Source organism: Orbicella faveolata, unplaced genomic scaffold (genome assembly GCF_042242905.1).
Source record: "Orbicella faveolata isolate gen_17 unplaced genomic scaffold, um_ofav_v1 contig_35, whole genome shotgun sequence".
NCBI classification, from domain to species: domain Eukaryota; kingdom Metazoa; phylum Cnidaria; class Anthozoa; order Scleractinia; family Merulinidae; genus Orbicella; species Orbicella faveolata.
Window position 1 is genome coordinate 8646002 of NW_028301564.1, and position 22613 is coordinate 8668614.

The 22613-nt window shown below is 38.5% G+C and overlaps 6 non-coding genes across 6 annotated transcripts; 3 read left to right on the forward strand and 3 right to left on the reverse strand.

Moving 5' to 3' along the window:
- Positions 1–6103: 6103 nt before the first annotated feature.
- On the forward strand, positions 6104–6177 carry Trnan-guu (transfer RNA asparagine (anticodon GUU)). The gene has a single exon. It is a non-coding gene; the product is annotated as a tRNA-Asn (tRNA).
- Positions 6178–6964: 787 nt separating this feature from the next.
- On the forward strand, positions 6965–7037 carry Trnav-uac (transfer RNA valine (anticodon UAC)). Its single transcript has one exon. It is a non-coding gene; the product is annotated as a tRNA-Val (tRNA).
- Positions 7038–8748: 1711 nt separating this feature from the next.
- Trnat-agu (transfer RNA threonine (anticodon AGU)) lies at positions 8749–8822 on the forward strand. Its single transcript has one exon. It is a non-coding gene; the product is annotated as a tRNA-Thr (tRNA).
- Positions 8823–10691: 1869 nt separating this feature from the next.
- Trnav-uac (transfer RNA valine (anticodon UAC)) lies at positions 10692–10764 on the reverse strand. The gene has a single exon. It is a non-coding gene; the product is annotated as a tRNA-Val (tRNA).
- A 1171-nt stretch (positions 10765–11935) lies between these two features.
- Positions 11936–12009, reverse strand: Trnan-guu (transfer RNA asparagine (anticodon GUU)). Its single transcript has one exon. It is a non-coding gene; the product is annotated as a tRNA-Asn (tRNA).
- A 1726-nt stretch (positions 12010–13735) lies between these two features.
- Trnav-uac (transfer RNA valine (anticodon UAC)) lies at positions 13736–13808 on the reverse strand. Its single transcript has one exon. It is a non-coding gene; the product is annotated as a tRNA-Val (tRNA).
- Positions 13809–22613: the final 8805 nt, after the last annotated feature.

Sequence of the window (22613 nt, forward strand, 5' to 3'; positions counted from 1 at the left end):
TCAGACATCGCCACGGTTAGGCAGATTTCAACTCTGCGAAGCCCGCTTCATAACATCTATCAATATTATTTGTCTTCCGTCTCATAAGCCGCCGTTTACAAGTAGTTTAACAATTTGCTGAGATCCTAACTGACCCAGAAGTCTGTTAGCAGCCTTTAAAATCCTCCTCTTAATCGAGGACTCTCAGCAAGAACTCGTTTAAGCTCAGTTCTGTTTTGATATGTTGTGCACCCGCCATTATTCTACAGATTGCGTTACATTTGACAAATGCACATTCCAACTGGGTAGGGGTAGGGTGGGTAGGAAGTGAAAATGTAACCGACATTAAAGCCATTTTACGCATTTCTGTGACTAAACTAGTAACTGGCTTTCCCAGAATGATTTGAACATGAGCTTCTGCTTGCAGGCATTTTCTAGGTTATTTTTGCAGGGTAGGTAAGGGGGGGGGGGATCGTGTATTAAAAAAAAGAAAAAAAGAAAACGAGAGACAGTATCAGGTCAAAAGATTATGATCTGTGTATCTTGATCAGCTTTAACAGTTCATCAGTGAGGCCCTATTAGGGGTTTTCAGGATACTGGATATTTGCGTAAAAAGTTAATAGGATGCAAGAAATTTAGGGGAAATATTAATGGGGTAGAGCATGTTTAGATCAGATAAACCAGGACATTAATTGAGTAGGAAATCGTTGAGCTGGATTTAACAGGATACAAGATATTTAGGACAAAAATTAAGAGGATAAAGGGCACACCGAGACCCCCCCCCCCCCCCCCCCTCCCACTATGGGACCTCAACAATGGTCTGCTATTCAGGATAAAATAAAAGTATGTCAACTGCTATAAGCATTTACTCTGGACTCTTAGTACTTATATCACGGTGGAATATGAAAGTTTTGTATCAGATTTTAGGGGTTTTGAGGTTAGGTAACGCAGCTCCTTGTTAGTAATTTTGAAGCCCACACTTGTTACACTGAAAAGATATATAAAGACGGGGCTGGAGAAATAAACATAGAATTAAATGTGTCCCGAATTCTGTACCGTTTAACACGAATTTCTTACATGACAACCTTTGTGTCTGCAAAGAGATCGAGGCACAACATTCCACACTATATTTGTAAACAACTATCCCAATCTCATTGACAGCCATTAGTTTTTGCCGAGAATTTTCATTTATTACAAATGGAATACTTATAGAACTCCAATAAAAAGCCTCTTACTTGTTTTGTTTTGTTCAGCATTATACTTGTGTCTTTCGCTGCCCGAAATGCCATCAAATGCTGCGAAAGTCAACAGACTGACAAGTAGTACGCAAGAAGTAGTAATAAGCGGCGTCTTATTGAAACTCCTCAGTTTTCTAAGCGGTTCTACTTTCGCCTCAGATAAGGAAATGCTCAGAAAATTACTGAAGTCCAATTTACAGTACGGTTCATGTTGACTTGCTCCTGAAAGGGAAACCCTATTTGACAAGGCCAAAATATGATATAGCCACAATCGTGGTGTTCACCCTGTTCTAGCAAATTCTACTCTTCCAGTCGCTGTTGAAGAAATTAAACCTAAAGGCTGGGCCCTGAAAGTGACGAAAAAGGCCACTCGTTTCAATGAAAAACAAAAAAAAACTACCTTGAAGAAAAGTTTTTCTCGGGTCAGGAGACGGCCATAAAAGTCGAAGCAATTACTGTAGCACAAAAGATCAGGCGCTCGAAAGATGAGGCCAGAATTAGGCGGTTCACCTGTGATGAGTTCCTGACTCCTTGCCACGTTTAATCCTTCCTCTCGAGAATGGCTTCAAAGCTCAGAAACAGACAGGAGAAGGCCCTCCGAGAAGACACAACAGCCGCTGAGAATCAAGCTGCAGATATTTTTGACAAGTGTCAGTCAACTCATCCAACTGCTTATGACTCATTCAACTTGTGTGCCTTAAACGCATCTATAATGTCTCTAAAAAGCTAAGCGTCAACATTAGTGCTTCGCTTGATAGATGCGGGTATTTTAAAGCGCCCTGCATAGCGTTGAAAACTAGTCTTGTGCAGACATGCAGCTGTGCTCCATCACAGAACTGAACGACATTAGCGGCTGTGGGGTGCCTCAGGCTCATAACGAATGGTGCCTACAAAATACAAACGTGTTTCCGCCAGATTAAGAAAACGTGGAAAGAGTAGATCTTAGCCAGGGTTATTAGAATCCACAAAGAAAACTGGGGGTAATCATTCATTTTTCCGAGATAATTAGCTACTGCTGACGGTAGCATTTTTCTGAAAAAAAGTAAAACTATTTCTTCACAGATTCTCCTAAGGTTCGCCTTTACATGCACAAAACTAAACATGTTAAAAAAACATCTTTAAACTACGTGGTAAGTGGTAACATAAAAACCACTTTAGATATGTGTTTAATAACAGAATCGTCGCAACAGCGCTTTGAGCGCTGAAATCACCTCCGATGACGATGTTGGGATGATTTGATACTTTGGTAAACACTTGATTTATAGAATCGCCTAGATGGTCAAGGATCTCGGTAGAAGAATTTGGTGGCCTGTAAAACGACGATAAATACAAAGTTTAGCAATTTGCCATTTTAATAGAAGACCAGAGGATTTCACAGGTGTTTCCATTTAATTCATCTTCTTCTATGCAAGCCAGGTCAGATTTGATTGCATGAAAAACTCCTCCGCCGTAGGCATTTCTGTCCTTTCTGAAGACAGTGTATGTAGGTGGGAAGATGGAATAAGTAGGGACACCAGGGTGAAGCTTAGATTCGGTTAAAGCGTCCCTGGAAAGCACTCCTCTGGCTTAGCCAAAATACAGTCTACATAACTTTTCCTCACAGCCAAAAACTAATGCATTGTTGAATAGGCTTGTCACTTCCAATTCATACCATAAAATGTAGCTGTAATCACCCCTTTTTCAAAAGTTAAATGAGTTGTTTCATCCTTTCGAAAACTTTGCCGGTGTCCGTTACATTTTTTCCTGTTACTTCCCAAGTAAGTTAAACATTGACGTCTCTCGCAGTTGTTTTGCGCTCATTATGCCATCTACTGTTGAATTTCAGTATGATTTTTTCTACACATACGATAAAAGCTAGTTGTTCAGCGATATGCTGCTTTTCTGGTAATCCCGGTTTTAGTACAGGCTCGAAATTTGTTTCGGCCACAGTAGGATTTTTTTTTAAGTCGCACGCTTGGTAGGGTAGTTAATTACCTCACTAGTTCCAACTCAAGCGCGCGCCTGGCGTTTAAACCATGCTTTACGTAATGCACAGACCGTGTGCCCACGGAAAAGAAGGCACCGTGCTTAACTGCCCTTCAGTAATTTTCTGAGCACTTTCTTTTCCGATGCAAACGTGAAACGGCTAGGAAAATGTAAGGAGTTTCAATAAAACGTCGCTTACCATTACTTCCTGCGCACTATTCGTCAGTCTGTTGTCTTTTGCAAAATTTGATGGCACTTCCGACAGCGAAAGACACAACTGTCCCACTTTATCTGATCTAAACATGCTCTACCCCATTAATTTTTCCCCTAACTTTTTACCCAAATATCCAGTATCCTGAAAACCCCTAATGGGGCCGCATTGATGAACTGATAAAGCTGATCAAGATACACAGATCATAATCTTTTGACCTGATACTGTCTCTCGTTTTCTTTTTTTCTTTTTTTTTTTAATACACGATCCCCCACACCCCCACATACCTTGCAAAAATAACCTAGAAAATGCCTGCAAGCAGAAGCTCATGTTCAAATCATTCTGGGAAAGCCAGTTACTAGTTAAGCCACAGAAATGCGTAAAATGGCTTTAATGTCGGTTACATTTTCACTTGGAATGTGCATTTGTCAAATGTAACGCAATCTGTGGAATAATGGCGGGTGCACAACATATCAAAACAGAACTGAGCTTAAACGAGTTCTTGCTGAGAGTCCTCGATTAAGAGGAGGATTTTAAAGGCTGCTAACAGACTTCTGGGTCAGTTAGGATCTCAGCAAATTGTTAAACTACTTGTAAACGGCGGCTTATGAGACGGAAGACAAATAATATTGATAGATGTTATGAAGCGGGCTTCGCAGAGTTGAAATGTGGCTAAAACATACTGAAAATATAAGATGAGGCATCGTGGAACATCCAGTTGTGGACATGTCGCGAGGTAAGTGGAATATATCATTATTTTTTCTGTGCATCATTATTTTCACGTTATTATGCTAATTAGGATGGCGGTCTTTGTTGATAAAAACACAGCTGAAACTTCTTCTTGTAACATTTTACAGTTTTAACTGCCCCAAAATTTTATTGCATGTTCTTACAGGTGAGACATTGCTCTTTAAGTGGAGGGTAGTTTTGGGATCTCAAGTGATGTACTTTTGGCGATATTTTCCTTTAAACTTCGCCTTTTTTTATGGCGCGTCATGAGTAGTCCGAAAGGGAAGAAATTTAAAATTCTGTAAAAAAAAAACAGATGATGATCAAATTGCTAAAACAGCCTCTCAATGTAACAAGAAACATTTGCTTGTCTGGAATAAAGGGTTTTTACCTGGATTTATATCGTTTTCTTTGTATGGCAAATTGTTAAAAATGTGCCCCAAAATGGCCGCTGAAAGCCCTCTCAGAGGGGCAAAACCAAGATGTTGGCCCCAGCGCTAAAATACGAATCGAATTGAACTGAAAGTTATATTTTTGTGAATCGCTTATCTAGACCATTCATCTCAGGAAGTTTGAGGAATTTGATTTTTTCTGGTCCAAATGGCCATAGTTGAAATTTACAGAGGGCGCCTCTTAAAGTATCTCATAGAAGCAATAATCTGCTGGCCACCGCCCAATGGACTATCAAAATAACTGACACCACTGAGCGTTTGCTATATCTCACCGGACCCAACTTATGGTAAATGTCTTGTACAAAGGCAGTATAACTTAATAAAAGACGGCACTGAGGTAAATGTGTCTGGTCCGTTAGCTCAGTCGGCAGAGCGTGGTGCTGATAACGCCAAGGTCGTAAGTTTGACCCTCACACGAACCAATATTTCTTTTAACTAAATCAACTGGAAAATACTATCTTGAGATTTTTATCTGATTTATCTGATTTCTCTTTTCCTAATTCTTGACCTTTACTTCAATTATAAACCTGTTTTTATATATTTGTTTTGATCGCTACAAAACAAAAGGACTAGATTAAATTTACCTTTGTCTATAATGTTACTATATGTAGCTGAAAACCCGGGGAGGGGGGTACTTTAGGATTTTCTGGGCAGGGATGTTCCGCTGGGGCCCCAGTTAATAATATCCAGTAGTGTTTTATGATAGTCATCTATCGACGCTGTTGAGGCCGAGTTGCAAAAATTTAAACTTGCCGATTTTATTTTTTTATATTTATGAGTGGCAATTCCTGGTTTCCTTAGTTTAGATAAAATCTTCAACCAACTGGTCAGTTTCGTGAAAAATGATACTCTATTCTAGACCCAAACGCTCTGATTTATATACACTATGCTAGAGTAAACTGCTCGAAAACCATACCCTTTACTGCGGCACTTACCTATATAGCCCATATACGGCAGTATTTTCCCCCCACCCCGGGGGGCTGGAGAGTATCGGTTTGAAAAATATGGATGCCAACAGAAACACTTGATTAAGTCATATTCTAATATAAAGAGGCTTCATTGTGGTCAGTTAGAATTGTTTGCACAAAAATAAAAGAAATTTGTTTTTAAAGGGGGAAGGTAATTCACTGTTTCATATGGCATTTGTGACGTCACATAAGCCATCGTAGCTTGTTTCGTTTTGATGTCGTGTTTATCAATAAAAGAGTATTAAAAGGGCCTCTCCGGGAGTCGAGCTCAGGACCTATCGCACCCTAAGCGAGAATCATGCTCCTAGACCAACAGGCCAAACGTGGTTGAATATTCATTTGAAAAAGGTCTTAACCTACTTCTCTCTATTGAACTGGTACTATATAACACCAGTTATTTGTTGGCTTATTGACTAAGACAGTTACTATCCAACTTCCCTGGTTTTTCGCTTTTCATGTCATTCGAGCAAGATACAATAATGTAGCAGAAACCTTACGCAAGTTAAAATTTCATCCACACAATTTAACTTGATGAAAATCGTACAAACACCGTCCATGTAAGTCTCCGTGGCGCAATCGGTTAGCGCGTTCGGCTGTTAACCGAAAGGTTGGTGGTTCAAGCCCACCCGGGGACGATTCTTTCTGTTTTGATAATTGTTTTCTGTATAGTTAGCGTCAAGAGTCCATCCTGTTAGCGTAATTTTTAGCTGCATTCCATGTTAGTAGGTCTTCTCAAACAAACAGCCACTGCGCGGATGTGATGTAAATAAACCGTTATTATCGCGATCGTTACCATTATTGGTTTTTTGACGGTTGAAGCAAATTAGGCTGTAATTTTTCATAAAAGGGTACAAATTTGTCCATATTTGACCAATCCAATTAGTACTATAATTTGTGCATTCAATATTGCGTCTTTACTCTTCAAATGTTTGTCTTATTAACGTAATTACGTCACCTTTATTACCGCCGCGTGCATTAATCGCCTGCTCCCGTGACTAGAAGTTGAACGACGTGAACATAAGCATACTTTTTGTGATATATTAAAACGTTGCTTTATAAACAGCATACCTTGCCCCTAGACAATCGTTTAGTTCTTAATGAAGGATATCTGAGACATTTGACGGCTAATATTGGCTTGCTCATTTGACGGTTGACGGTAAAAATATTGCGGTTTTGACGGTTGACGGTTAATGTTTTGGCCATTTGACGGTTAACCCCATTGAAATCCACTGCCTAACGCTAAAACCAGGATAGCGTTGTTTTTGAAAAACTTCAATATTGAGCATCGTGAGAAGTAGGCAAATGTTCAACTGTTTGCTGTACTTCGTAGACTTATTTTTTCTGTCTTCCTGATCAAAAAACTAGAAACTACCAGTTCCTGATTGGCACACCACTGAGTATGGCAGCTTTCATTCGTAACCGGTTTCCGTAGTGTAGTGGTTATCACGTCCGCTTTACACGCGGAAGGTCGCCGGTTCGAGCCCGGCAGGAAACACATGATTGTTCTTCCTATGAGAGTAAATCTTGCTACCCAACTCTAACTAGCTCTTACAAAATTTTGAGTCAGCAAAAACAAAACAAAAGGGAAAAAAAACGCAAGGTGTCGACGTAACTGAGCTCCATTGATCTTTCATCTCTTAGCAACTTCATATTAAGATCGATACCTTAAATAATGCTATCGAGCTATGATCTTAACAAAGCTTATGTTATTGATTTTTAGTGGGTTGGTAACCAGAAATGTACGAGTTTTAGTCGGAGAAACCAAGAATCTATTCGCAATTAGTTGACGGTTGATTACAATTTTAGTGTTAAATGTCAATTTCAACTTTTGTATTCTCCAACGACAAAACCATCGTTTTAAACTTTTCAATTGTTTTTGTTTTTTTCCAGGTTATTTTAAATGGAGTAATTAATCACTTTCTTTTATACGTTTTGCTAATAAGATTTGGCGAAAAAGAGAGATGATGACATTGACCATTCCATTACAAGCAATCCATAACCTTAACCCCTATTATCGTATAGCATGATGAGAACATCTTTGAGGGTGAAGAGTATTTTGGCAGGTTGCTTAAACATTTCGCCGGTATCAGGAGAGGATGAAGAGAGAGCCACGTCATGTATCAAGTGCGCGCGCTAATTACTAGAATGAACAATGATAAGGCAGATGGCCACTGCTATAGCTTTGCTGGGATTTAACGAGCTTGGTGACCCCTACTTTTCTTTCCAGAAACAGATTTTATTTACAATTATCTCCACATTGTCCAAAAATAAATAGAAAATCAAGCTAGGAAGTTAAAGAAAACAAAAAAAAAATGATATTTGCTAGCAATAAAGATAGAAAGTTAAAAAAAAGGTAGGAAGCCGGCAGTTAAAAAAAAATTCGAGATTTCTCTCCACGGGATATCGAATCCTGCCATCTTGCGGCTGCAAGGCGCGTGAAACTATAGTCGCTAAATGCGAACTTGTTCTTTAAGGAACCTCACAAGTTGACTAAGTTGGGCCCACTTAAACAATCTTTGGCAGAGAAAAGTTCACTTCAAACTTGGAATTAATACTATGTTTTTCCATGTTGAGATTTGTGTAAATGTTGTTGCACAATGTGTAAACTTATCTGAGAACAGTTGCAGGGCCCCAATGAAGAACACCTTTGATGAAGTATGCTCCCTGGCAAACATTTGTTATTATGGTTATTGTTCTGTGTAGTCGCGTAGTTACCAGTCCAACTCCGCTGATTATTTTTCTGCGTCCCGTCAATAAAGCAAGATCAGGAGCTCATGACCCGGAGCGTCCATCTCCCATACCAACCCTAGAAATTAACCCTTTCTCGTATCTTTTTATTTTTAGAATTTGACCTCTGGGACTTTTCGCACCCCGCCTTTCAAACGCCCAATCAAAGCCCAGGTGGTCCCCGAAGGACCACTAAGAGGTACCAATTCTAAAACAACACATTATCTCCTGTCATAATTTTTTGAGCTTAATACGCTAAAAGGAACCACGAAAGCTCCCGGTGTGGACCTTTTGAGGCTGAACACCCTAAGAGGTATTGAGCTATCTTAGTACTGCTGGAAATTACCAAGCGTGAAAGTGGACATGTCACCAACTTAGTACTATATGTATTAACAATGTTTTTTTCTTTATAATTTTTTTTCTTTTTATTTTTAAAAAATAAACAAGTAAACAATAATACATGAGGTTATCTAATGTAGGGCGCCGTAGCTCAGTTGGTTAGAGCGCCTGTCTAGTAAACAGGAGGTCATGGGTTCAAATCCCATCGGTGCCTTACAAATGTTGTACTTTTTAATTTTTTATTACTTTCGAAAATTGCTCAACGAAGCTTCACATGTTGTACCACTAGGAATTTTTTTGGTTGTGTTATCCGATGGATTTACTTTTAAGATCTACGCAAGAGTCGAATGAAAAATTTCAAGAATTATATGGAACGTAATTTGCGAATAAATGACCATTATAATATAGATAGGACCCTGCGCACGCTCTGATTGGTCAAAAACCCATGTTTTATCAGAGTATAAAGCGCTTTCACAAAATTACTTAAATGTAAATAGACGCCCTGGATTACATTTGTCCCGTTAGTTCAGCGACATTTCTTTGGTCGACTTCAGTCTCGTTTGATGAATTTATATTTCTTTCTTCTTTCATTGCTGTAAAAGTAGTTCGCTCCACGGTGGGGGGCTGGGAGTGTGGGCGGATAACTACGATGGACTAGCATCCCATCCATGGAAAAGAAAAATACTCTCAGTTGTTTAATACAACGGAGACTGGGATTAGATCTGCAGTGTGTGAGCTAGCAAGGCCCGGGTGCGGCCATCTAACCTTGCCTTACCACTCCGTGGCAAAGGAGGGCGTCAATTTCAGTTCTAAAAGATGAAATTCAACCTTTAACTGCCAGGTTACAGTAAAGCAAGTCGCAAAGGAAAGAGTAATTCTTCAAAGAATCTTTGTGATATCTGCGTCATACAGCTGTTTTGAGAAAGGTTGCGCTACAAAGCGTAAAAGAGTACCGCGCGACAAATATACCGAAAGGTGCTCTGGGTATTGCCTGTTTACCGCTGGTCGATTGAAGTCCACGTTGTTTTAGAGCGACAGCGGAAAATTTATTAATAGGAGTATTCTCATCTTCTCTGATAGCCAGAGAAAATGATCCAAATAAAAAGTTTACAAACCTTTACTTGTACAACAATGGTCCGAAAAAAATCTGCCTTCAAAAAAAAGTAAAGCTGCATATTAGCTAGTAAAGTAAAGACTGCTGGAGAATCCGGCTATCGATCCCGGTACCTCCCGCATGCTAAGCGGTCGCTCTACCATTTGAGCTTATTCCCCAAACCGTAAGCATTTGGTTCAATATACAAAATACTATAACTATTGAAAAAACAATGTTAGAGGCATGACTTGGTGATTTGTTTTATTTTTTTTCTAAATGTACTTAGAATTTCATTTTAGAAAAACAGATAATTTAATGTGTTGCTTTTCATTCTAGTTCCTTGTTATTTAGAACATAAGCTACTGATATTGACGAGACATGATTAGAAAATAAATGGGAAACAACTTCTAATAAATAATTTTGGGATAACTATATTTCAACAATATAGTCATTTGAGAAAGCACGTTAACAATATATACATACATCTTAAAGAATAAGACCAAATCAGTTTAAACAAAGCCAATACGCGGGTGCTGTTCCTCATTAGGCCAAACTTTTGACAACGTTCTTGTACAAAGGCAGTAGTACTTAATAAAAAACGGCACACAACAAAAAGAATAGAAAAGTTTAAAACGATGGTTTTGTCGTTGGAGAATACAAAAGAGTAATTTAACATTTAACACAAAAATTGTAATCAACCGTCAACTAATTGCGAATAGATTTTTGGTTTCTCCGACTAAACTCGTACATTTCTGGTTACCAACCCACTAACAATCAATAACATAAGCTTCATTAAGGTCATAGCTCGATAGCGTTATTTAAGGTATGGATCCTAATATGAAGTTGCTAAAGGATAAAGGATTAATGGAGCTCAGTTACGTCAACTCCTTTCGTTTTTTTTTCTTTTGTTTTCTTTTACTGACTCAAAATTTTGTAAGAGTTGGCTAGAGTTGGGTAGCAAGATTTAGCCTCATAGGAAAAACAATCATGTGTTTCCGGCTGGGCTCGAACCGGTGACCTTCCGCGTGTAAAGCGGACGTGATAACCACTACACTACGGAAACCGGTTACGAATGAAAGCTGCCATACTCAGTGGTGTGTCAATCAGGAACTGGCAGTTTCTAGTTTTTTGATCGGGAAGACAGAAAAAATAAGTCTACGAAGTACAGCAAACAGTTGAACATTTGCCTACTTCTCACGGTGCTCAATATCAAAGTTTTTCAAAAACGATGCTATCCTTGTTTTAACGTTAGGCAGAGGATCTCAATGAGGTTAACTGTCAAATGGCCAAAACATTAACCGTCAACCGTCAAAACTTGCTATTTGCTGCGGTTCGTAGAATAGCAGCAAATTTACGTTTCCACGGTTCGCCTGACATTTGGCAGTTGTCATGGCAACATCAGAATCGAGATCGTATGTTGGCGGGATTTTACTTGGGGAATCATTCTAGACTAGCGCTCCTCCTAAAGAAAAGGGGGTTTTTCCTGACGGGCAGCAGGCACACTAGTTTTTAATGTATTTGTTCAGTTTCATATAACGTACACTATCTAAGCTTATCTGAAGTTATCAATAAACGGGGGCTGTTCCTTACTTGATGCTGGGCTAACCAGGTACAGCTAATCCAGTGCAGCAACCAGTGCCCCATTTACAAGTGGAAAGTTGTGTTTTATTGATTGATTGATGTAGGGAATAGGGAAAACCGCAATATTTTTACCGACAACCGTCAAATGAGCAAGCCAATATTAGCCGTCAAATGTCTCAGATATCCTTAATTAAGAACTAAACGATTGTCTAGGGGCAAGGTATGCTGTTTATAAAGCAACGTCTTAATATATCACAAAAAGTATGCTTATGTTCAAGTCCTTCAACTTCTAGTCACGGGAGCAGGCGATTAATGCACGCGGCGGTAGTAAAGGTGATGTAATTACGTTAATAAGACAAACAATTGAAGAGTAAAGACGCAATATTGAATGCACAAATTATAGTACTAATTGGATTGGTCAGATATGGACAAATTTGTACCCTTTTATGAAAAATTACAGCCTAATTTGCTTCAACCGTCAAAAAACCAATAATGATAACGATCACGATAATAACGGTTTATTCACATCACATCCGCGCAGTGGCTGTTTGTTTGAGAAGACCTACTTACATGCAATGCAACTAAAAATTACGCTAACAGGATGGACTCTTGACGCTAACTATACAGAAAACAATTATCAAAACAGAAAGAATCGTCCCCGGGTGGGCTTGAACCACCAACCTTTCGGTTAACAGCCGAACGCGCTAACCGATTGCGCCACGGAGACTTACATGGACGGTGTTTGTACGATTTTCATCAAGTTAAATTGTGTGGATGAAATTTTAACTTGCGTAAGGTTTCTGCTACATTATTGTATCTTGCTCGAATGACATGAAAAGCGAAAAACCAGGGAAGTTGGATAGTAACTGTCTTAGTCAATAAGCCAACAAATAACTGGTGTTATATAGTACCAGTTCAATAGAGAGAAGTAGGTTAAGACCTTTTTCAAATGAATATTCAACCACGTTTGGCCTGTTGGTCTAGGAGCATGATTCTCGCTTAGGGTGCGATAGGTCCTGAGCTCGACTCCCGGAGAGGCCCTTTTAATACTCTTTTATTGATAAACACGACATCAAAACGAAACAAGCTACGATGGCTTATGTAACGTCACAAATGCCATATGAAACAGTGAATTACCTTCCCCCTTTAAAAACAAATTTCTTTTATTTTTGTGCAAACAATTCTAACTGACCACAATGAAGCCTCTTTATATTAGAATATGACTTAATCAAGTGTTTCTGTTGGCATCCATATTTTTCAAACCGGTACTCTCCAGCCCCCCGGGGTGGGGGAAAATACTGCCGTATATGGGCTATATAGGTAAGTGCCGCAGTAAAGGGTATGGTTTTCGAGCAGTTTACTCTAGCATAGTGTATATAAATCAGAGCGTTTGGGTCTAGAATAGAGTATCATTTTTCACGAAACTGACCAGTTGGTTGAAGATTTTATCTAAACTAAGGAAACCAGGAATTGCCACTCATAAATATAAAAAAATAAAATCGGCAAGTTTAAATTTTTGCAACTCGGCCTCAACAGCGTCGATAGATGACTATCATAAAACACTACTGGATATTATTAACTGGGGCCCCAGCGGAACATCCCTGCCCAGAAAATCCTAAAGTACCCCCCCTCCCCGGGTTCCAGAGCTACATGTAGTAACATTATAGACAAAGGTAAATTTGATCAAGTCCTTTTGTTTTGTAGCGATCAAAACAAATATATAAAAACAGGTTTTTAATTGAAATAAAGGTCAAGAATTAGGAAAAGAGAAATCAGATAAATAAGATAAAAATCTTAAGATAGTATTTTCCAGTTGATTTAGTCAAAAGAAATATTGGTCCGTGTGAGGGTCAAACTTACGACCTTGGCGTTATCAGCACCACGCTCTGCCGACTGAGCTAACGGACCATAGATTTAAAGGAGATTTAAATACACCACATTAAAGAATTTAGAACATTTAAAAATACTTACTGCTATTTGTAAAATTTTGAAGAAAATAAGTTGCCAAATAATATTAAAAAGTCACTCTTGGTCTAAATTTTGTCTTTTGGAGTAAAATAATGTTATCGTATCGATCTCGGTACCTCCCGCATGCAAAGCGGGCGTTCTACCATTTGAGCTAATCCCCCGATTGTTACATGAAAAAAAAAACAGAGTTTTAGATAAAATAAATTACTAGTTTTGGAAGAATGTTTGAACATATTTAGCATATATGGTACAAGCTATTGTCATATTATTACAACAGAAAAATAACTACTAAATGATTTAACTGATGCAGCAAAGTCTGCCATTATATTTTCACATCTCTCAATTATGGTTAATTTACTTGTCAAAATTACTCTTATTTGTATATTTTCACCCTCAAAATACAAGATGCCATAAAACAGTTCATAAATAAATCGAGCATGCAATCATAAAAACACTGCCAAAGTCAAATAAAAAAATGAAAAAAATGTTTCCAGCCGGGCTCGAACCGGCGACCTTCCGCGTGTAAAGCTGACGTGATAACCACTACACTATGGGAACGAGTTACGAATCGTCGGTGCTATCCTCAGTGGTGTCTTAACCGTCAAATGGCCAAAAAATTAACCGTCAAAACCGCAATATTTTTACCCGCCGTCAATCGTCAAATGAGCAACCCAATATTAGCCGTCAAATGTCTTAGATATCCTTAATTTAGAACTAAACGATTGGCTAGGGTCAAGTTATGTTGTTTAGAAACGAACGTTTTAATATATCACAAAAAAGATACACTTATGTTCAAGTCCTTCAACTTCTAGTCACGGGAGCAGGCGATTAATGCGCGCGGCGGTAAAAGAGGTGATATAATTATGTTAATCAGACAAACTGTTGACTGAAGAATAAAGACCTCATATCTAATGCACAAATTATAGGACTAACTGGATTATTCAAATATGGGCAAATTCGTACCCTTTTATCAGAAAAATTACAGCCAAATTCACTTCAACCGTCAACGATAATAATAATAATAATAATAATAATTAATAATAATAATCGAATATTTCCTCAAGATAACCCTTCAGTACAAAGTACTGTTATCAACGGGTTCCTGCTAAGAATTAAAAACTAATAAACAAGAATTATCAAGATATATAAAATAAGATACATATTAAAAACCGTTAAAAATACAATAGAAATAACAAGAAATAATCGTCCAAGGCTTTCCTAAATAAAACTCTAGAATTAATGTTTCTTAAACTTAAAGGCAATAAATTAAAAATCGAGGCACCTAAAAAATAAAAGCTACGGCGCACAAAATCCAGTCTGACTTTTGGTAGTTTTGCGGTTTTCCCATTGTTTCTAGTGTTTAAAGCGTTATGATCTAATCGGTGAAAATAGTCTTTAAATGGAAAGCATGCAGTTCCATTAAGGCAGTCAAATACAAAGCAGCACGCTCTTTTTTGTGAAAAGTTACCAACAGTTAAAAATCGAAGATCACAGTTCTGCGAACTGCATTTTGGGGAAATGATTTCGAGGCTTCGCGTCTCAATGGACCGGATCATGCGTTTGCGGGACTCTGACCATCCAAGACTAGTATAGCCGCAATACGTAAATATTGGCATAATCATCGATTGGTAAATTCGTTGGGCAGTAAAAGTATCAATACTGGAACGGATGCGCCGTAAGAGGTTCACTCTTCCTGCTGCGTTCTTGTAAATTTTTTGAAAATGAGTTCCAAAATAAAGTGTCGGGTCCAGATGCACGCCGAGGTACTTATAACATGTAGTGGTGTTGATGGGAAAACCGTTGACTGAGAGCTTGACTTGACAGCCTTGAAACAGATTCAACCGCTTACCGGTACCAAACAGCATCACCTCAGATTTTCCTTTCTTCAGATTAAAAGTAAGTTCATTATCACGAAACCAGTTAGAGAGATTATCTAAGTCCTGTGAAAGGCTGCTTTGTATCGCATCGATATCACTTGAGGATGTAAAAATCAGCGTAGTAACTGATAATCTTACAATGACGAAGGGGACTGTGCACATCATTAAAGAGGATGAGAAAAAGGAGGGGCCGAAGAATACTTCCTTGAGGAACTCCAGTGTTAATTGGATTTGGTTCAGAAAGCACACCATGAAATTGAGCGATCTGCTTGTGATGGAATAAATAATCAGTAAACCGTGACAGTTCCATATTATATACTCCATAACGGGACAGTTTACTCAATAAAACGGAATGACTGATGGTATCGAATGCCTTTGATAAGTCAATAAAAACTGCTCCTGTCGCATTTCCACTGTCGGCCTCCTATCTGATGAGATCAGAAATCACGATAATAACCGTTTATTCGCATCACATCCGCACAGTGCCTATTTACTTGAGAAGATCTACTTACGAGTACTACAATTAAAAATTATGCAAACAGGATGGATGAATGGAATAAACTATATAGAAAATACTTACCAAAACAAAAAGAGCCGTCCCTGGATGGGCTTGAACCACCAATCTTTCGGTTAACAGCCGAACGCGCTAACCGATTGCGCCACGGAGACTTCCTTCGAAGGATTTTGTACAATTTTCATCAAATTAATTTTTGTGGATGAAATTTTAACTTGTGTAAGATTTCTGCTACATTGTATCATGCTAGAAAGACACGAAAAGTGAAAACCCGGAAGATTTGGATAGTAAATATCTTGGCCAATGAGACAACACATAACAGGTGTTACAGTACCAGTTCAACAGAAAAAGGTAGATTAAGACCTTTGTCAAATGATGTCCAACCACGTGTGGCCTGTTGGTCTAGTGGTATGATTCTCGCTTTGGTGCTAGAGGTCCCGGGTTCCGTTCCCGGACAGGCCTTTTTTAATACCCTTTTGTCAATGAAAACAACATCATAAAGAAACAGACAATTTTACGATGGTTTTTGTGACGCCACAACGGCCATATGAAACAACGGAATACCTTTCTTCGCTAAAGAATCACTTTTATTTTTGCGCAGACAATTCCAAGTGACTACTACGAAGCCCTTCTAGATTAAAATATGACTTAACCAACTGTTTCTGTTGGCCGGGAAACATTTCCAACGACCTCTAGGAAAATATTAAACTAAAGTAATTTTGATCTAGTCGTCTTGTTTTGAACTGATCAGGGGGAATTAACTAATGAAAAAAAATAAAGGAAAAGAGAAATCAGAGTACAGTCAGTTAGAAATCTTAAAATGGTATTTTCCAGCTGGTTTACTTAAGAGTCCCTGTCCATAAAAATGGAAAATAACTCGGCAAGGGTCAAAATTCGATTTCGCTCATATTTTCATGTTAGATAGGCTAGGGCATGACAAAAACTACTGGATAGTTTTTTTGGCAAAATATCCTTTTATTTCAAAGAAATATGCAAATTACCAAATTCCGTTAAAATCGTCATTTAACGCACCATTTTATTACACAAGTTTGAGAGCCTTGCATGCAAAACCACATCATTCTTCCGTCTTTAAAACACTCAAATATTTTTGTGTAATGTTTAAATGTGTACTGGGTTGATTTTAGGGAATGTTGCGTTGTCTTTTTGGGTGCCAAATAATTAAATTTCGAAGACATGTATTTCATTCACTTAAAAGTACTTCGTGGATATAATTAATTTTCACTATGTGCGAAACCTTCAAATGGATCAAGCTTCTGGTGGTTGAATCGCAGAAGGATGGTCTACAGATTCCTGTAAAAATTTCTTTGGGCAAATGATTGTGAGCGACGCGAGAGCTTTTCAAAGTACGTCAAAATTGCAAATATTTGACCATCCGTCGTCAAATTTCAATTTACGGGTTAGACGTATATTTTAGCATGCGTCAAATGATTTGACCTATGTTAAATTGAAATAGACACACAGCTGATAATTTCGAAATGTTCTAACCTCATTTGCTGTAAAAGGCAGGTCCAAAGCCGATTTGACGTGTTTCTCTCACCATTCGTCGCACATAAAGCAGAAGTTTGCTTTTGTTTACATAACGTCCGATGTACATCGCCAACTGTCAACTTATTTAACGGTCGAATACCATGAATCTGTGACCCTCTTTCGACACATATGATCACCACTGCATCTAAGTCTAAAACGGCTGAGTCATTTGTAGATAGTTGCTTGCTTTGCACTACACCAAAATATTACGTTTGATCATCATGGTTTGATGGCTTGAATCCTTGCTTGCAGCGGTTCCTTGTTCGTCACGCAATGCTGTCATCCCATTTTAGGGGGTAGGGGTAGGACAATTTCTATCCTAATACGTAAGGCTCTGTAAGGTTTGGAATCACTGGGAGCACACAATCGTGATGAGTAGGGAAGAGATTGAATTAAGAAATGAAAAGAATGAATAGCTTACCATTGCCCCTGTTGTTATCTTTTACTCGACCACCGCTACCTACATGCCCTCCGTAATACTGTAACGCTAAACTCATACCTAGGTCTTTTCGCGCTACGCAATTATTTTTGGTTTACATGTAATACAGTGGGCTACCCTCGGGGAAATGGGTGGTGACCGCATAATGGGGCTAGCCGCTTAAATAGAGATCGGTGTACCTTGAATATTTAATTTTTCACTGTCAGGCTATAAATGTCTTGGTGAACATTCAAGACAATCATGATAGACGTGTGTTTGAATTATCACTCGTCATACACCTTCAATTTCAGACTCTTATCTGCCATCGCCCTTTCCAAAACAAAGTTCTTAAATTTTGGGTGGCCGCTTAATAGGGGTAAAGACAACAATGAAACCCTTATCGGAATGACCAAATGGCGGCCGCGGAGGTAACCGGTCAATAGGTGTTTTATTTATAATATTTTACTGACGATAATTTTGGACTGTATTGACAACAACATACCAATGCCTCGCCACTAAGCAAACAAAATACGCCAAATAAAATGGCATGGCCAGGGCTATTTACTCACGTAATTACTAATTAAATTTAGTCTGTTTTTCTCACGAATTAGACACGTTGTGATTTCCTATTTTTATTTCAGCTAGTTCTTGCTTCATTGATCTATAATTTGCTTATGGCGATTTTCTTAAAATTCTAGTGAGTACAGGCACTAGCTTTATCAGCTGTTGTCTGAAACGTCAGAACGTATAACAAACGTGATGTGGACCGACGCCACGTACACTATAGAACGCGATTATATAAATATACACATATTATTATATATATGAACAAACAGATGAACAATGATTAAATTGTTTCAGTTATCCCGAGAGTACTCTATACAAAATAGATCAAAATGTGCAGCATATGCCGTGACAGCATTGCGTGACGAACAAATAACGGCTGTAAGATTGTGCTGCGCCGACACGCTTATCAGCAATGGTCAGCAATCGATCAAACGCAATATTTTGGCGAAGCGTAAAGCAAGCAACTATCTACAAATGACTCAGCCGTTTTAGACTTAGATGCGGTGATGTTCATAAGCGCAGCAAGATGGTCACAGATTCATAGTATTCGACCAAAAATAGGTTGACAGTAGGCGATGTACATCGGACGTTAGCCTTGTGTAAACAAAAGCGAACTTCTGCTTTATGTGCGACGAATGGTGAGAGATCGACTAGAAAAACGTCAAATCGGCTTTGGACCTGCCTTTTACAACAAATATGGTTAGAACATTTCGAAATTATCAGCTCTGTGTCTATTTCAACTTATTATAGGTCAAGTCGTGTGGCACATGCTAAAATATACGTCTAACCCGTAAATTGAAATTTGACGACGGATGGTCAAATATTTGCACTTTTGACGTACTTTGAAAAGCTCTCGCGTCGCTCACAATCATTTGCCCAAAGAAATTTTTACAGGAATCTGTAGACCATCCTTCTGCGATTCAACCACCAGAAGCTTGATCCATTTGAAGGTTTCGCACATAGTGAAAATTAATTATATTCACGAAGTACTTTTAAGTAAATGAAATACATGTCTTCGAAATTTAATTATTTTGCACCCAAAAAGACAACGCAACATTCCCTAAAATCAACCCAGTACACATTTAAACATTGCACAAAAATATTTGAGTGTTTTAAAGACGGAAGAATGATGTGGTTTTGCATGCGAGGCTCTCAAACTTGCTTAATAAAATGGTGCGTCAAATGACGATTTTAACGGAATTTGGTAATTTGCATATTTCTTTGAAATAAAAGGATATTTTGCCAAAAAAACTATCCAGTAGTTTTTGTCATGCCCTAGCCTATCTACCATAAGAATATTAGCGAAATCGAATTTTCTACCCTTGCCGCGAAATTAAGAATTTGTCTGATTTTTACAGGCAGGCACTCTTAGAAGGACAAGTTGGTCCGTATGAGGGTCCAACTCACGACCTTGGCGTTATCAGCACCACGCTCTACCGACTGAGCTAACGGACCAGACAAATTAACCTCGGTGCCGTTTTTTTAAAGTATTACCGCCTTTGTACAAGAACGTTATCAAAAGTTTGGCCTAATGAGGAACAGCACCCGCTCATTGGCTTTGTTCAAACTGATTTGGTTTTATTCTTTAAGATGTATGTATATATTGTTAACGTGCTTTCTCAAATGATGAGGACATTTTTGTTGAAATATAGTTATCCCGAAATTATTTATTGGCAGTTGTTTCTCATATGCTTTCCAATAATGTCTCGTCAATATCAGTAGCTTATGATCTAAGTAACAAGGAACTAGATTGAAAAGCAACATATTTTATTAAATTATGTTTTTCTAAAATGAAATCCTAAGTAAATTGTTTAGAAAAAAGCTTAAAACTAATTACCAGGTCATGCCTCAAACATTGGTTTTTCAATAGTTATAGCAACTTGTATATGCTTACCCTTTGGGGAATTAGCTCAAATGGTAGAGCGCCCGCTTAGCATGCGAGAGGTACCGGGATCGAAACCCGGATTCTCCAGCAGTCTTTATTTTACTAGCTAATATGCAGCTTTAATTCTTTTTGAAGACAGTTGTTTTTCTGTGCATTGTTGTACAAATAACGGTTTGTAAACTTTTTCTTTGGATAATTTTCTCTAGCTATCAGAGAAGATGCGAATACTCCTCTTAATGAATTTTCCGCTGTCCCTCTGAAACAACGTGGACTTCAATCGACCAGCGGTAAAGGAGCAATACCCGAAGCACCTTTCGGTATTGGCGCGGGGTACGCTTTCAGTTACGCTTTTGTAACGCAGCCTTTCTCATAACAGCCGTATAACGCAGATAGCACAAAGATTCTCTGAAAAATTACTCTTTCCTTTACGACTCGCTTTATTGAAACCTGGAAGTTAAAGGTTGAATTTCATCTTTTAGAAGTGAAATTGACGGCCTCCTTTGACACTGGATGGTAAGGAAACGTTAAATGGCCGCACCTGCGCCTTGTTACCCCACACACGGCAGAGCTTATCCCAGTCTCCGTTGTATTAAACAACTGAGAGTATTTTTCTGTCCCATGGATGGGATGCTAGTCCATCGTAGTTATCCACCCCCACCCCCAGCCCCCCAACGTCGAGCGAACTACTCGTACGAAACGAGGAAAGAAATGTAAACTCATCAAACGAGACAAGTCGACCAAAGAAATGTCGCTGAACTGACGGGACCAATGTAATCCAGGGCGTCTATTTACATTTGAGTAATGTTTTAAAAAGCGCGTCCATAATTTGAGCTGTGAAATGCATAAATGAATGGATTTACCACAGAACTAATAAAAAGCAGAAATAGCCCAAAAGCCCGCACGGTTTGGCTTACCAGCCGAAAATAGCGAAGGGCAGAAACAACACTGGTAGGTAAAACACACGCCCCGAAAACAAAAGTAACCGTCAGCGACATCTTCAAGAGTTGTTTTCGTTGTCGCATGAGTTCTTTTTCAGGGATATTACTGTCAGGTGTAACCGCACTTCTGTGATTGAGCGATTTCACAAGTTTACTGTAGCAAAAGCTGATAATGAGAAAAGGAAGAACGAAAACAAAAATTATGTAGAAGATAATGTGAGTTAACTCTGCGTTCTGACCGTATTGTTTGTACACAAACAATGGTGTGTTTAAGGCAACGGAGGCCATCCACGTGCCAATAATCGCGTATCGAACCGTTTCTCTCGTAAGCTGCAATTGAACATCCGTAATGGTCTTACTACTGCTTTATAACGTTCTATTGCTAGGATTGTAAGCGTGAATACCGAGACAACCGTAGCAGTCAGAGGAACGTTGAAGCCGACAAAGAACATACAGAGAACAGTTGCAACAGCTCCATCTGGAAGGACCCTAATCATTGGGATGAGGCAAAAACCACAAAACAGGAGACTTGTAACATCGGCAGCCGCCAGATTTGCCAATAAATAATTCTGAGCAGTTTGAAGCGACTGGGTTCTCTTGATTGTTAACAGGACTGAAATATTTTCAGCGATTCCAACTCCGATAATTACTGACGCTGACAAACAAATCAGTAACTTGTCGATCGTAAAATAAAGTTTTCCATTTGAGGCTTTCTTTACCAACTCCACTATTGTCCCGTTCGTTGTAGAATTCCCTGAAATGTTTAAAGACATTCTCTTTCTCAGATTCGTTACTTGGTAGCGATTGAAGATCTGTTGAACGTTGAAGTTTGTGCCAAAGCAAATGGCTTGTAATAAATTAAAGTAAGCCTTCCTGAACGGTATCATAAAAGCAATCAACCTTTAATGTAAAGGAGTAATCATTTTTTTTGTCTATAAATGACAGCAAACGCAATTTTAAAAAATTGAATCGTTCTTCCGAGAATGAAATTGATTAACAATGAAATCTTGTGAAACTTTTTAATCCAACTCGATAGTTGGTACAGCGATGGCAGTTTTTATATTAATTTTGCTTTCTCGTGGGAGAGGAAATTAATTGAAAATGCGCCGATCGTAATCACTTAGTATTTATTTCATAGCACGAAAGATTAAAACAAACAGAACATTTAATCCACGTGCGAGAATCAGTGTTGTGTTCAGACTGCCATCTGCTGCTTCATATATGAAGGGTAAATGTAATTACTGACTGATGTTATAGATTGCCATTGATTTTAAAATAGCCTAAGGTTCAGCCTACTATTATATGCTGTTCTTAACAAATTTATACCGAGTTTTAGGTCTTTTCGGTTCAGTTCCTATTTAATGATGATGGACAGAAAGTAAAGCTATTTTATTATTTAATTCATGCAGACGCTTTAATTCACTGATGTTGTGTTCCGCTAGAATCACGATTTTAATTTTTTGCTATGTAAGCAAAAGCCAAACACCACACAGGTCCGACTGAGGTTCTGTCAAAGGTGATACTTTTTAATTGCAAACATACACCCGTATTTACATAAGAAAGAGTTGTTGAATCTGGGAAAATAATGATTTTGAAGGAAAAAACAACCTGGAGAA